Source organism: Hylaeus volcanicus, chromosome 6, assembly GCF_026283585.1.
Source record: "Hylaeus volcanicus isolate JK05 chromosome 6, UHH_iyHylVolc1.0_haploid, whole genome shotgun sequence".
Classification (NCBI taxonomy): domain Eukaryota; kingdom Metazoa; phylum Arthropoda; class Insecta; order Hymenoptera; family Colletidae; genus Hylaeus; species Hylaeus volcanicus.
The window spans coordinates 17,290,763-17,303,713 of NC_071981.1; the positions used below are offsets into that span (position 1 = coordinate 17,290,763).

The 12,951-nt window shown below is 37.7% G+C and overlaps 1 long non-coding RNA gene across 2 annotated transcripts in view; it reads right to left on the reverse strand.

Moving 5' to 3' along the window:
* LOC128878309 (uncharacterized) overlaps positions 1-12,951 on the reverse strand; it is a 36,474-nt gene that overhangs the window by 5,140 nt on the left and 18,383 nt on the right. Inside the window, exons 1-2 of one of the 2 annotated variants that reach the window (XR_008457386.1) lie at positions 8,101-8,371; positions 7,749-8,011 (exon numbers count right to left, since the gene is read on the reverse strand). This is a non-coding gene — a long non-coding RNA (uncharacterized LOC128878309). Of the gene's footprint in view, positions 1-7,748; positions 8,012-8,100; positions 8,372-12,951 lie in introns of those variants that run through there. The other variant, XR_008457387.1, reaches the window with a different exon arrangement.

Sequence of the window (12,951 nt, forward strand, 5' to 3'; positions counted from 1 at the left end):
TAACATGTTTTATTAAATTGTTAAATTAAATGGAGTACAATATTTTATCGAAATATTAGAGTAAATAAGGCACGATATTTAATATGGAGCTTTTGTTAATTTTACAAATTTAATCAAACTCTTAAAATAAGAACAACACGGAATGCATTAAATTGTTAGGACAAATGGAACCCAATATAAAATGGCAATTGTTTCTAGTGATATAATATTACTAAAACAAATAGAAATTTTATGGACAAATCAACGATACAAATTTTGCGTCCATCCTCGTTTAAATGAACTGGAACGATGCGAGTTTGAGAATAACGAACACCAGATCCTCTCGAAGCTTTCATCATCGACGTGGCTGCGTCAAACAGAAAACGAAACGCGACGGAAATTTTCACCTTTATACACGCTTCCACAATTATCATCTCGCAGCGAAACAAACTCTCCCAATTTGCATTCCAAACACTGTAGCACAAGCTCCCTCGAAACTCTCTTTCGAAAATAATTTTTACCTTCCACACTGGTGTTTCTTCTTTGAGAAAGCAATTAAATAACTGCACACGAAACAGGAAATTTCATCTCGACGGGATATAATAACAAAGTGTCAAGTTTTATGACACGAATAAATATTTCCCTCGACACGAAATTCCTCAGCATTCTAAAAAATATTTCTTTGAGTATTTAGTAGCTACCCAACTTTCTTTAAAAATTATTAGTTACAACTAATTAATTGTTTTGAATAAGTTACTTTCTTTAATGGTTAAGTCCCGTGTCATTTTCCGATCTAAAGTTTCGTTACTTAGATAGAAGTAATTAAAGTTTGTTCCTGGGACTTCCAACACATGCCAATATACGTTAAGAGTTCAATTACCTATATCTTCGCAACGATGTATTGCAAAACGGAAAAGAACCTTTCGATCTCTAAAACCGAGGAATAAGAGAAACGAACTGTATCAAGTTTCTTCTCTCTCTGAATTGTACAATGAGCTCAAGAAATCTAAGAATCTTCTACTACTACACTTCAAAGGTTAAAGAACCCTGGTTTAAGCTATGCCATGACTTAAGAAGGTTAAGAGCCACTGTCCTAGAGATTGAATCACATAAAGCGACCAAGTAGAACTCAAAGACGCAACTCACGACACAGTTTTTCGGCTCCAGGGCCATTTTTCAGGGCCAAGGTCGAGCGAAACACAAGTCTACGTGGACACGATCGCTCCGAGACAAATGGGTGTGATCACGATCTCTCGATTCTTTTGTTGATCGAACCACGCAGACGAGCGCGAGTGAAAGTGACAAGAACAAGGTTGTGAACGTTACAAAATCGGGAATTTCTCGAAAACGGCTCGATACCTAGCGACGATCGTATCCTGGCGCTGAAAGACGATGGTTGCGCAACAGTCGTGAAACGATTATCGCTAATATAATAAAACGGTAGCCAGTTGAACGAATTAGAAGACAATTTGAAATTAAAGATTGATTTCCTGTTCTTTAATTGGAATTGAATACATTTCTCAGCGTAATCTTAATGGATCGATCGAGTTCTGGTAATCGATGTTCCACTTGGGAAAGTGTGACATTAACAGAAGTACAAGAAATGGTGATTGCTGTAATCGATGACTAGATAATCGACGTTCTACTGGACTGGTTGCTCGAAGCCACGAGTAGAGATGGGCTTTAGGACGATCGTGCTACCCATGCCAAACGATTTATTTTAACTAGATCATAAAATCCTCAGTTGCATTTCAATGCATATATGCGAGTGAAATCTTCGATGTGAGTTGCATAAACTATTTAATCAGGATTTTATGGAGGGATATAAACCCTCGCAAGAGTTAAAGGATTATGTGTCACGTGCAGTTGTATAGTGAGAATTCAATGATTTGTAATAGAAAGAGAGATCAGCAAGTACACGTACATTAATAAGCGTAGAAACTATATCCGAAGACATAAGTACAGTGTGTTTCGAGTACAAACGACCAGAAATTGTTCCAATTACAACAATATTCGGACAATGCAGAGACGATACTACGTTTCAGAGGGTGCCATTAAGTTTCACCCGGATTTCCACGTGGAATACCTCGACGTTTCCTCGCGAAAGCGTGAAAAACCAATATCCACGACGCTTGCCGTGGCTTCATCCACGTTTCACCGTCACCTTTGTTGCACTCTGACAACGATGAAACAAAGAGAAACTATCTGTCAAAGTTATGAACGAAAAGGCTTTGTGAAAAATCTTTTTGTAATCATTTTCCATGATCATGCTTCCTGAATGTCTTCGGTTGTGGTTGCGAATCGAGAAATGTGATTGATATTAAGAGAGGATTGGACAAATAAACGTAAATCCTGACCGTTTCGAGTGGCAATATTTAAACATTTTCTGCTGCCAGTTATACGTGACACGTGTGATAAAATTTATGCGACAAGTTTCGAGGGAGTTGGATTCTCATTTCGCAGAGAATGACATTTGCGGCAGGAGTTTGTCACCCTGCAGGCGTGAAGTAATCTATATGCGGTGTGAACGTGTGCGATGACAGCGTGGCACTGGACTCCGCCGATGGAAATTATTGGAGAATTGACTCTGAATATTAATTGATCATGTAAGGTTAAAATTATGGGAGACTTTCCTAAGAATTGTATTTTAACTTTCACTTTTAAAATCGCAATGTTTGCAAATATCCACGAATATTCATTTATTCACACGGTTGGCTAAAACTTTAGCAATTGATATTTCTTCTACTTTTCAACCGACTAATTTACTTTAAGGAAAAAGTGATTCGACATTTAGTTGCATTTCAATTTACAGCGAGCAACGTAGAAGATGCCTACTTGAAAACGAGATTAAGGATGCATTCTAATGTAAACTTCTGAACAGAGAGGCTTATACAAGAGACAATACACAATTTTGCATTTAACAATACATATCTAAAAAGGTAACAAAATTTTGCTGTGTCATTTAAGATACATTTTGTTGAATGCAAATATTTTGTTATTATTACTTAGTGTTTCTTTTTTTAATTTTCAGAGGAGCTTCCCTTTTTAGACGTTTGCACTAGAATGTATCCTTACGCGCTATGGGAGAACACGTTGTTTTCTATATGTTCTGAATACGTCTACGCGTTTCAAACAGTTTTTCTCGCGCAGCCACGACTCGCCATGTTTATTTATCACGTGTCCACAAAATTCGGTTTAGAAAGGTGATCGGTAAGATTCGGGTCATCGAGACTTTCTTCGAGACGTGCTCAACGTCCACCTGCATATTTTTTTCCAACCGTTCCTTTTTAATGGCAACGACTTCGTTTTCGTCCTCGAATTGTCCACAATTATTTCTCAAATATTTCCTCTCGCTTACGAGGAAGTGCTCTGTCAAGTCACAAGTCTTCGCAACGAATCAACAATGACTCACAATCGTTCACAAAAGGGTCACAAAGATTCATAAAAATTCAAATGAAAATCTTTTCTCATAAGTAAATTGCAAATTTAACTCATTAGTGATACAAGGCACTACGAAAAAATACAAGCTAATGCATACATGAATGGATAGAAACCACAGTTTGTTCATAAGTTTCGCCTAATTTGAAACTTCAAGAGTTAAAGGAAGCAACTGTTTTCTTCTTGTAGAATTTAAATAATTCGCGAATGAAAGGGTTGACGTTCTCGATAGCATAACGAAGCTCTACTCTATAACTAGTACTCAAATTTTCTGACCACTTCGTCCACTTCGTCAGTAAAAGCGAGCAACGAGAGTCGTAAAAAGTGCTCGAAACGTTGAAATCGCGATAAATCAATTGGAATGGGACTCGCGTCAGCAAATATTGCTGGCAAACAGGAACAGGTCGTGCTGAGACTCGTAAAGTCGTTGCTTTTTAAGCGGCGCGACCGTGACTTTAAAAGTACTTTTCCTTTGTCCTGGCGTGTGATTCGTCGCATAATGATCGACCGACGTGCGCGTGTCTTGAATTTAACGTTCCTGCGCCAGCAGAAAGAATATAATGTGGTTCGAAGAACCGGAAGACATTATTGTTATTACGCTAGGAACTGGTGTCGCAGTCGTCGCAAGGAAATGTTCCCTGTCGAGCTTGACAACACCATCGAATCAACATTAACCATTTTTAAAAAATTCTCAACAGGTTCTCGAAAAACAACTCGAGCCACGAAAATGCTGAAAATGAGGAATCCTGAACTGATGGCTTAGAAATGAAGCCAGAATCGAGAAAAACGATTGTACGAATATTTTTGCTTCTACTTTGCTAAAATGAAAAATATTATTCAGCAACAAATATGTCCTTTTGTACATTTATGATTGGCGATGTACATCCTGCATATTCATATAGATCACGCATATTCCAAAACCTGGAAGTTTAGCATGGGAAAAAAGGTAATGGGTTCTTCCAAATATATACTTCTTTTCAGAGAGGAAATATCTTGAGGTATTCCCTTGCAATATCAAAGGAATCTCCTGATCCTACTCTCACATATGTACCTGCTCGACTTCATACCTTTTATACCTCGAAATCGTAGAATCGTCCCCTCGAAATGGTTCCTCCTGCTTTCAGAGAGTATTAAGTATGTTTTATTAAAAAGTCCCACGCCGAAACGGTGCCCGTATGTTTCTCAATCATGGCGACGCTAGAAAGCCGTCTTACGAACCGTTTAAAGTTAAATGTCAGAACCATAGCAATGTTAATTTCGTCCGCAGAAGCTTCATAAATTGTCTAATATATCGGTAAGCACAGAGATAGGGATAATGAACCTTTCTACTTTCGTTATCTCGTTTTTGACGTGGCTTTCACCAATTAAGAGAATTAAGACGTGTCTTAATGTGAAAAAATCACAATTCATAAGAACTCACAAAGGGTACGCAAATGTTTATTAAGGATTTAGAGGAAAACATTCATATAAATTCACACACAGTCACAAGATCTCGCAAACATTCCTAAGTATTCGCAAAGGATACACAGAAACATTTACGATGGTTTTCAATGGAAAACATTGATAAAAGTTCATAAACAGTCGCAAGATCTGGCAAACATTCGTAACTATTCACAAAATTGCAAAGAACTTCGGAAAAGTTCGAAACGTTTATCAAACGTTTGATAAACGTTTCATCGACAAAGTAGTCGCGAACGCGAACTCCAGTTTAAGACAGCTTTCACTAATTAACAGGCAGGGATGGCTGCAAACTTTGCAAGGAATTCAGTTCCTGGGCTCCCTTTGTTCGTTCCGTGCAATGAATGAGTGGTTCGGTGAGGTGACGAAGAGTCGATTCGAGGAAAGCTTGAGAGCATTTTCTCGCCATCGATGGCGAATCGATATCGAGTTGGCCGTGGCGTCTATTACGAGAAATAACGGAAGGCTGTCGCTGCAAGGTGAACCACCTTCCTCCTCATCTATGAACAAGACTGAACGAGTGTGTCTGCTCGAGCAGAATTTCTCTTTCAATTCCCTTTCAGAGAGTATGGAAACGGGAGAAACGTTCTCTTTGGAGGCTCTATTGGTTCACTAATCTATTTCCGTCGTGTTACTGGCGAAAATCTTCTTCTAAATGGCTTCGTCATTAATCTTCGCGAGTTCCAGAAAGCTCCTTTTGATGAGCATAGTTGCTGACATACCATTTGCCATGCTACGATTGACAATTTAAAAACTTTTTCTAGCGGTAAGTGCAGTAATACACACTTTCAAGTGACAAAACGGAGACTGCCTATTCACTTGAAAGCTGGGTGGCAATTTTTTTGTACCTTACCTACTTGTCCAAGTACCATGTTTCTCTTCCTCGTATTGATCTGCAAATTATTATACTCGCTTCTCTCAAGCGCACACACACGCATACAGCCACGAACAATTTATTGGCTACAAAAGAGAATAGTAAATGTATGAATACTGTTACATATTTCTCTATTACATTTCGTAGTGATATTATATCGTAGGATTAGAAAGTGAAAACACCATTTTATAGAGCTCTGAAAACTGGACAAAACGCAATTTATTTTCGAATAAATCGTTTATTTATCGATTGATAAGTACAACATTTAAGTAATCATAAACGCATCATAAAGCAAAAACGCATGATATTTTACTGCCTTCCCATTAAATGATTTATGCAAATAGGAATTTTTACCAAACCACGTGACAATATTCTCGTCGAAGTACATCAATCAGAAGGATTCTGAAGAGAACTCGAGGAGTAATATTCACGCGACGTCGGATACGAAAAGATCAAGGTTTGACAAGAAATCGAAGCCTGGAATCAGGTTAGTGAAAATAATCGCGATTCTCAAGGAGGCAAATTTCACAATAGCCGTCAGGTATGCAATTTTCGGTTTTTAACGTTTTTCTTTTCAGCCACGATGAATGAGTTGCAAGGTGAGCCACCTTTTTTCTCGTCGCCGCGACTGAATGAAAGCGGAATGCATTTATAGACCAAAATTGGTTCGTCCTAAGAATGACACCGATTAATATAGTTGAACTGAACAATTCATTCATTTTTGACACCGTCACGTACCAACTATATCAACATACTTCACGAAGTTATTTAAGTTATTTTTTCCAGATGGATAATTTTTGATTTAATTATTTTTAAAAATTTCACTTATAATTTCTTTATAATCGTACAATTAACTGTACTTTCCACCAGTTCCACTATTTCTACCTACATTAACATACTTCACGTAGTTATTTAATTTCCTTTTCCCAAATGCTTCATTTTCGACTCGATTATTTGTCGATATTTTTCAATAATTTCTTTATAACCCGTACTTTTCACTGGTGCAAAAGTATTCGTCAAAAGGTTACTTGGTCGACTAAAAAACGTCCATAAAGTCGAGACTTTTTTCAGTGTCCGGCCGTATGTAAGCCATTAAACGTCGTAATGTCAAGTTGCAACCAATTGCAGTCGCGAGAAACGACGATTCACTCTCTTCGAGAATTACTGTCCCTTCTTCTCGACATTTTTTCCCTTCACGGTTTCTTAGATAACCTGACGTGGGTCGTCGCTACAAGGTAAACCACCTTTCTTCTTCCCCGCGGTGATGAGCGTTCTATAATTCGCGTTTAGCCAGAACCGGGGTAATTAAACTCGTGTTTGATCGACGATCAGGATTCGGTTGACGATCGAACACAGTAAATTCCTTCGCTCTCAAACTGGATTCCTCGCTGTTGTAATTTACTTTTTGGTTACTTTCAAGTGACATTCCGTTGGAGAGGTATTCGATTCTTTTCGATGTATAATGCAGGTTCTCATTAAAAATTAATTCAAATAAACTCACAATAATTTACAAATGGTCACGAACGATCACAAGCAGTCACGAAGAATCTCAAATATACACACAAATTTACGATCATTCACAAACTGTCACAAATGATCACAAGAACTAGCAACAAATAACAAAGAATTTTTAAAAAAATCTCACAAAGTAACGATAATTCGCATACAATTAGAAACGATTACAAGCACTGACTACATCTCAGAAATGTTCACAAATGACCATAAGCACAAATTCACAATGATGTACCAATAATCACAAAGAAAACGTAACAACAGCAGTCAAGCATTCATAGAGTGTCGATTATATTCAGAAATGATTCACAAACGTTTACAGACTATCACAAACATTCGTGAAGATCGCAAAAAATTCTCTAGATATAGGTAGATCAAAATAATTACCTGTAACGCTAATTATTTCATGGATTGAATATATAATTGCATCGACTCGAAATTCATCGACGAAAGTGGAGTACACGTCCAAATTCAAGTTTCTACTTACAATAGGGGACCATGTTGTCGTTGTTAATGATGTCGACGTGGCAATGGCTGTCCCACATTAAATTTCGAGGTTCCACGCGAGAACTTGAAGGTACAACGATGGACGATGACCCGCCCATGGTCAAGGTGAAAATCACGTCGTCGGTAGTGTGCGTCCATCATACGAAAGAGTCTTCCTTCCGGTACGTGTTCTGAATCGAGTCAGACCCGTTCGTTGATCTACGAGAGACGATCTAACCCGGTTTAAATTATGTCCATCGATCTCTGGAACAAAAAAATTGTGCTGTTGAAATTTTTGTATCATTTATATTATAAATATAATTTCTTTTTCTATAAAATTGAGGATGGATTACAGAATTTCATTAAATCAATCTTTCTTTCCAACACAATAGTTCTCAAATAATTCGCAACACATTGCGATACAACGATCATTAATTACGCGCAACAAGCGTTGCCCTTCCTTTCTCAAGCTGTTGTCTCAATCTAGGCGATTAAATGACTTTTTGTAGCGGAGGATGGTGGATGTCCAAGTATCATTCTAACGTCAATTTTCAATTGGTCACGAGCGACGATGGGTGTCGACAGTGACATTACGGTAATTAGCGCGAAATTCATGGCAGCGAATGAAATAACAGTCATCGCGTTGAACTATAATACATACCACGGTGCAGCGCGTTATGCGCCATAAAAGGCAAGAAGTCTCGGTGGCATCACAAAGGCCGATCGAAAGGTGGACGGCAGCTCTGGGCGTGCCAGAAAAACGGAGGACTACGCTGCATTCCCGATGCATCTAAGTAGGCGCGTATAATTATGCGCATCTCGTATTTCGAAACGCCTTCTATCTCGTCTCTCTTTGGCGTTACGCGCTGTGCCACCCGGCTCGAGCTGACTTTCCCATCCTCGACGGACCACCGACGCTATTCAGCGAGAGAAAACCTTCGAAACTGACTCTCGTGCCTTTTCAAAACCTTTTATTAGTTGTATCATTACTCGTCTAAATTATTCGTTACATAGAGTCACGATAAATCACAAGGAAACACAAATATTCACAATAGGATCACAATAAATCACGGACGATCGCAAAGAAACAGAAGTATTCACAAAATTGATCGAAAGTTTTCGTACGATTCAAATTTGTCAACTTGTTGCTAGATACTAATGAATGATTCACAGTAATTCATAGCAACACAGAGACGTTCACAAGCAACTTACGGATCATTCGGAAACGATTCACACAACAATTACTCACAAATGTTTTCAGAGAACATAATTCACAAGAAGGTCGCAAAGGAGTCGGATGAAATATTATAGAATTCGGATTGAACTTGTTGCCCCGGACTCATAATAATTCATAGTAATTCACAGTAACAGATGGAAGAATACGAACGATTTACGGAATATTCGGAAGCGATTCGCAAAGGATCGCTAAGGATCACAAGCATTTCTAAAGAGCCATGGGTAAGTATTTATGGACTGGTTGGGAATCGGAGGCAGCCACGCGTTCCATGATCGACGACGATCTCGCAGAGGCACGAAGATGGTTCAAGGAGAGGTTGCGATTGTAGAAAGCATGAAGGAAGACGAAAAGAGCAGGAGAAAAAGGTCTGTAGGTTACTGTGCTATTCGATTAAGTAACAGTGTAACCTTCAGCATTCGATTATCGCGTGCAAAACGTATTTTCTACGTTTGCTCGGTGAAACAGCCCTCGAGATCCAAGAATGAGACGAATAAATTAACTGTTCACAGGAATCGTTGTCACTTTCGTTGGAAGGCGACGGCCACTGTTCGACGATTTCTGGAAATCGATTCTTGGAAGAGAATTAAACGGTTGTTCGAGGAACAGTGTCTCTTGGAAGGCATACATGATTGAGAAAGGGTTGAGAATTCTCAAAACTTTAAATTGGGTATTTAAGCAAATCGATTGGTTTTTTTTTTGGAGCAATTATATCTTTAAAAATCCTGAGAATTGTTCTTTGCGTAGAAGAAGACCCCGAAGAAACAAATGCTTTTTTTACATCTGTATTATCGTAGATATTGTATTAAATACAGAGATTATAAAATATTCGAAACAATATTGATTCGTTTAGAAAAAGCAAATGAAGAAATATTGAGATTAAAATAGAGTAAAGCAAACATCCAGTTATCAAATGTTAAAAATCACATCTGAATATTAATTTCACTTTGCATTAAGTTCACTATTTCCAGAGAATATTGCTTATAGTACCAAAATTATAATGTACCGAAACATATTAAAATATTCTACTCAAAATTTAGTTTCGTTTAAAGCACAATAATCCGCTCTTACGGAGTTTGATCGATAAACGAAGCAACTGAAGAACGACAAATAACAGCGTAACGTGACTTGGCCAAATTTTTTCAATCGCTCCCAAGCCAAGGGAGGGTCATCAATCAGACAAGTAGCAAACAAGCTGAAAAGCCAGCAAGGCGGAGGAATCAAGGTTCCATTAGAGATATTCTCGGCCGATCGTTGATTTTTGTGGCGCCTGGCTGCATAGGTCACGGGGAAAAAGTATAAATAAAAAAAAAATGTTAGAGGAGACAGCGAGACGCGCGGACTCTCGTGAACTACGAAAACTGGTTCCCAGCGGCTCCCCCATATTTATTCTACACGGTGAACGTGTGCCCCCGTTGGCATCCCGACGTGTGCATCCCGTCAAGGACTCGGCTCGACACGCGTTTAGAAATGCCATTGGATCCTCCTGGATCACAATGTTAAGGAACGTTCATTATCGCTAACGTTCCGTCTGCATAATGATATAATTCACGAGTCAGTGATTGAATCGACCTTTGACATTATTTGTACATTTTATATCAAAAATTGTATTTTAATGTATAGATAAAACATCAATTGCGTAGAAAATTAACAAAATACTAGGGATCAATATTTGACAGTTAGAAAATAGGTGCTACTTACTTTATTAAGCTTCGAAGAATGATATAATAATAATAATAATTGTATAGATATTTCTTTGATTTGTGTTATCATACATGGAAGGCTTTCAGAATTTTCAAGACAATTTTCAAAACAATTATATATTTATTTATGTTGAATGTCTGTGTTGATAACGAAGGTTTTAGAAGAAGAAAGATATGCATTGAGTACGTGCCTACTCCCTTCAAATATTACATTACACCCAATTTGAGTTTAATATGTCATATGAAGATATAAGAGCGAGCTTCAACTAAATTTAAAATTAAATCTGAGTTATACTAAAACTATTTTACCATTTCACGTACATCATCGTCTTCCCACGTACAAAGAAGCTTGAAACGAAATTTAGAAGAATCTAGCGTAGGTAGCTGTAACATAAAACCCAAGCAAAATGTAGTTTTCAGATGGTCTGACTAAATCGACTGCTTAGAACGAACAAAAGATCCTGTTTCGTATCCTGCTTCCAATGCGAGGCATCTGTTCTCTCCCATTTTGTGCTTTATCGAAGATATCGCTCTTTTATAAAGTGCTTCGTACCGTAATGGCCGCCACGGAATCTACATCGCTGTATATTATAGCGTGGCAGTGATATCGGATCCTTCTGGAGCCACGCTAAGGCGGTTTCAATGTTAAAGTAGAACCTGCACTGACTTTCACGTGAACATACAATATAATACGTATGATAACATAGAAGAACAAATATCTTTGCAATTATTCTTATTATTTAATCTTTTAAAATATAACAAATAGTATTTGTTTTAACATTTCCAACTTTTATCTTTTAGAAAGTTTCTTCTAAAATACATCTGCGCTTGTCGTGGTTATCTTAAGACCTTTCTTTAATAATTCTTCTCATGGACCATATATTATAAAACAATTACGCTAAAACCATTGGTAGTAATTTTGTTTGCTAGTATTTTTCAAATAATTAATACCATATGGGTCTTCTAAGCACGTTTTATACGTTGCAAAAAATGAAGTAAGTATAATTATTTTCGACCAGTGTGATATAGTTGTCTTCGGGTGTGTTACAGATTATAATTCACATTGAAGTTGCGATGAAAGAATGATAATTGAAAGGAACTCCTTTCAGAAGAAAGAAACCTACCGCGTTACGCTTGAACACGTGTTTCGAGATTAACGATCAGGAAACGACGATCTCTCCTTATTCAATCAGTGCACGGTTACGAAGTTTCGTGGGATTGATGAAAACACAGTTGTCTGAGAAATCAGATTGCACCCTTAAGCCTCGCGAAATCATGAATCATTGGTTCTTTGTGCTCGTGTAAATATGCATGCAAGTGTCTTCCACCTTACCCATGGAACTCTTCAGACGTCGATCGTATTTCATTGCGCAATTATGGTCTCGTTGGAACGTTGGTAAATGACACTTCCTGCACACTATAGTTAAGTGAACAAGGTATGCATCTAATAAAATGTGTACATAGTTGCATAAAATATGAGTAAAATAAGTATTCATTCAACTTAGTAAAGTATGAATAGAATAAGTATTTATTTGATCGAGTAAAGTATGCATAGAGTAAGTATTCATTTTTCCAAATTAATCTCAACGTTTTGATCATTGATATCGACCCCTTTTAAGATAAATATAATGTAAGCTCTATAAAAGTAAATATAATTCCTGGAAATGTAATGTGTGAAACCATAAAATAATCCTAAATGCTAACATATACATATTGTGAATTAACTCGTTACTTTTGCAATAGATCTTGTATAGAAGTAAAACATTTTCTGTGACTTCTAAAGGAGTTGTCAGATTCTTACATCACCATTTCTGCATTGACGTAACTCGATGCCTATCATAATTTAAATTGCCTCTTTATTTTCCGTTAATAACGGTTGGAAATACGCTCCTGATCTATTTTTACCTCGGAACCTTTCACGCGCCTATTTCCGAATGATTCAACGATATCCATACCCAGTTTCATCATCGTCGTTTGCTCCACATTCTAAACAATCTACGAAACGTTTAATGCACCATGAGCCCTGCGTGCTAAATACTTCATCCTTTTCAATTCTTCGATTCCTCCATCGTGGCTGGTATGCGTTCCCACTCGAATGCGTTTGGGCAACTGAAATTCCATTCTAATGAGGCGTTGCACCGGAGGTGCAATTACCCAAGGATTCATTCCACGTTTTATCGATCCCTGACGTGGCCTTAAAACTGGGACTAATTGCCAAAGTTCGTACTCGGATATTCGAATATTTCAGTGACTCAAACGTTTCACTC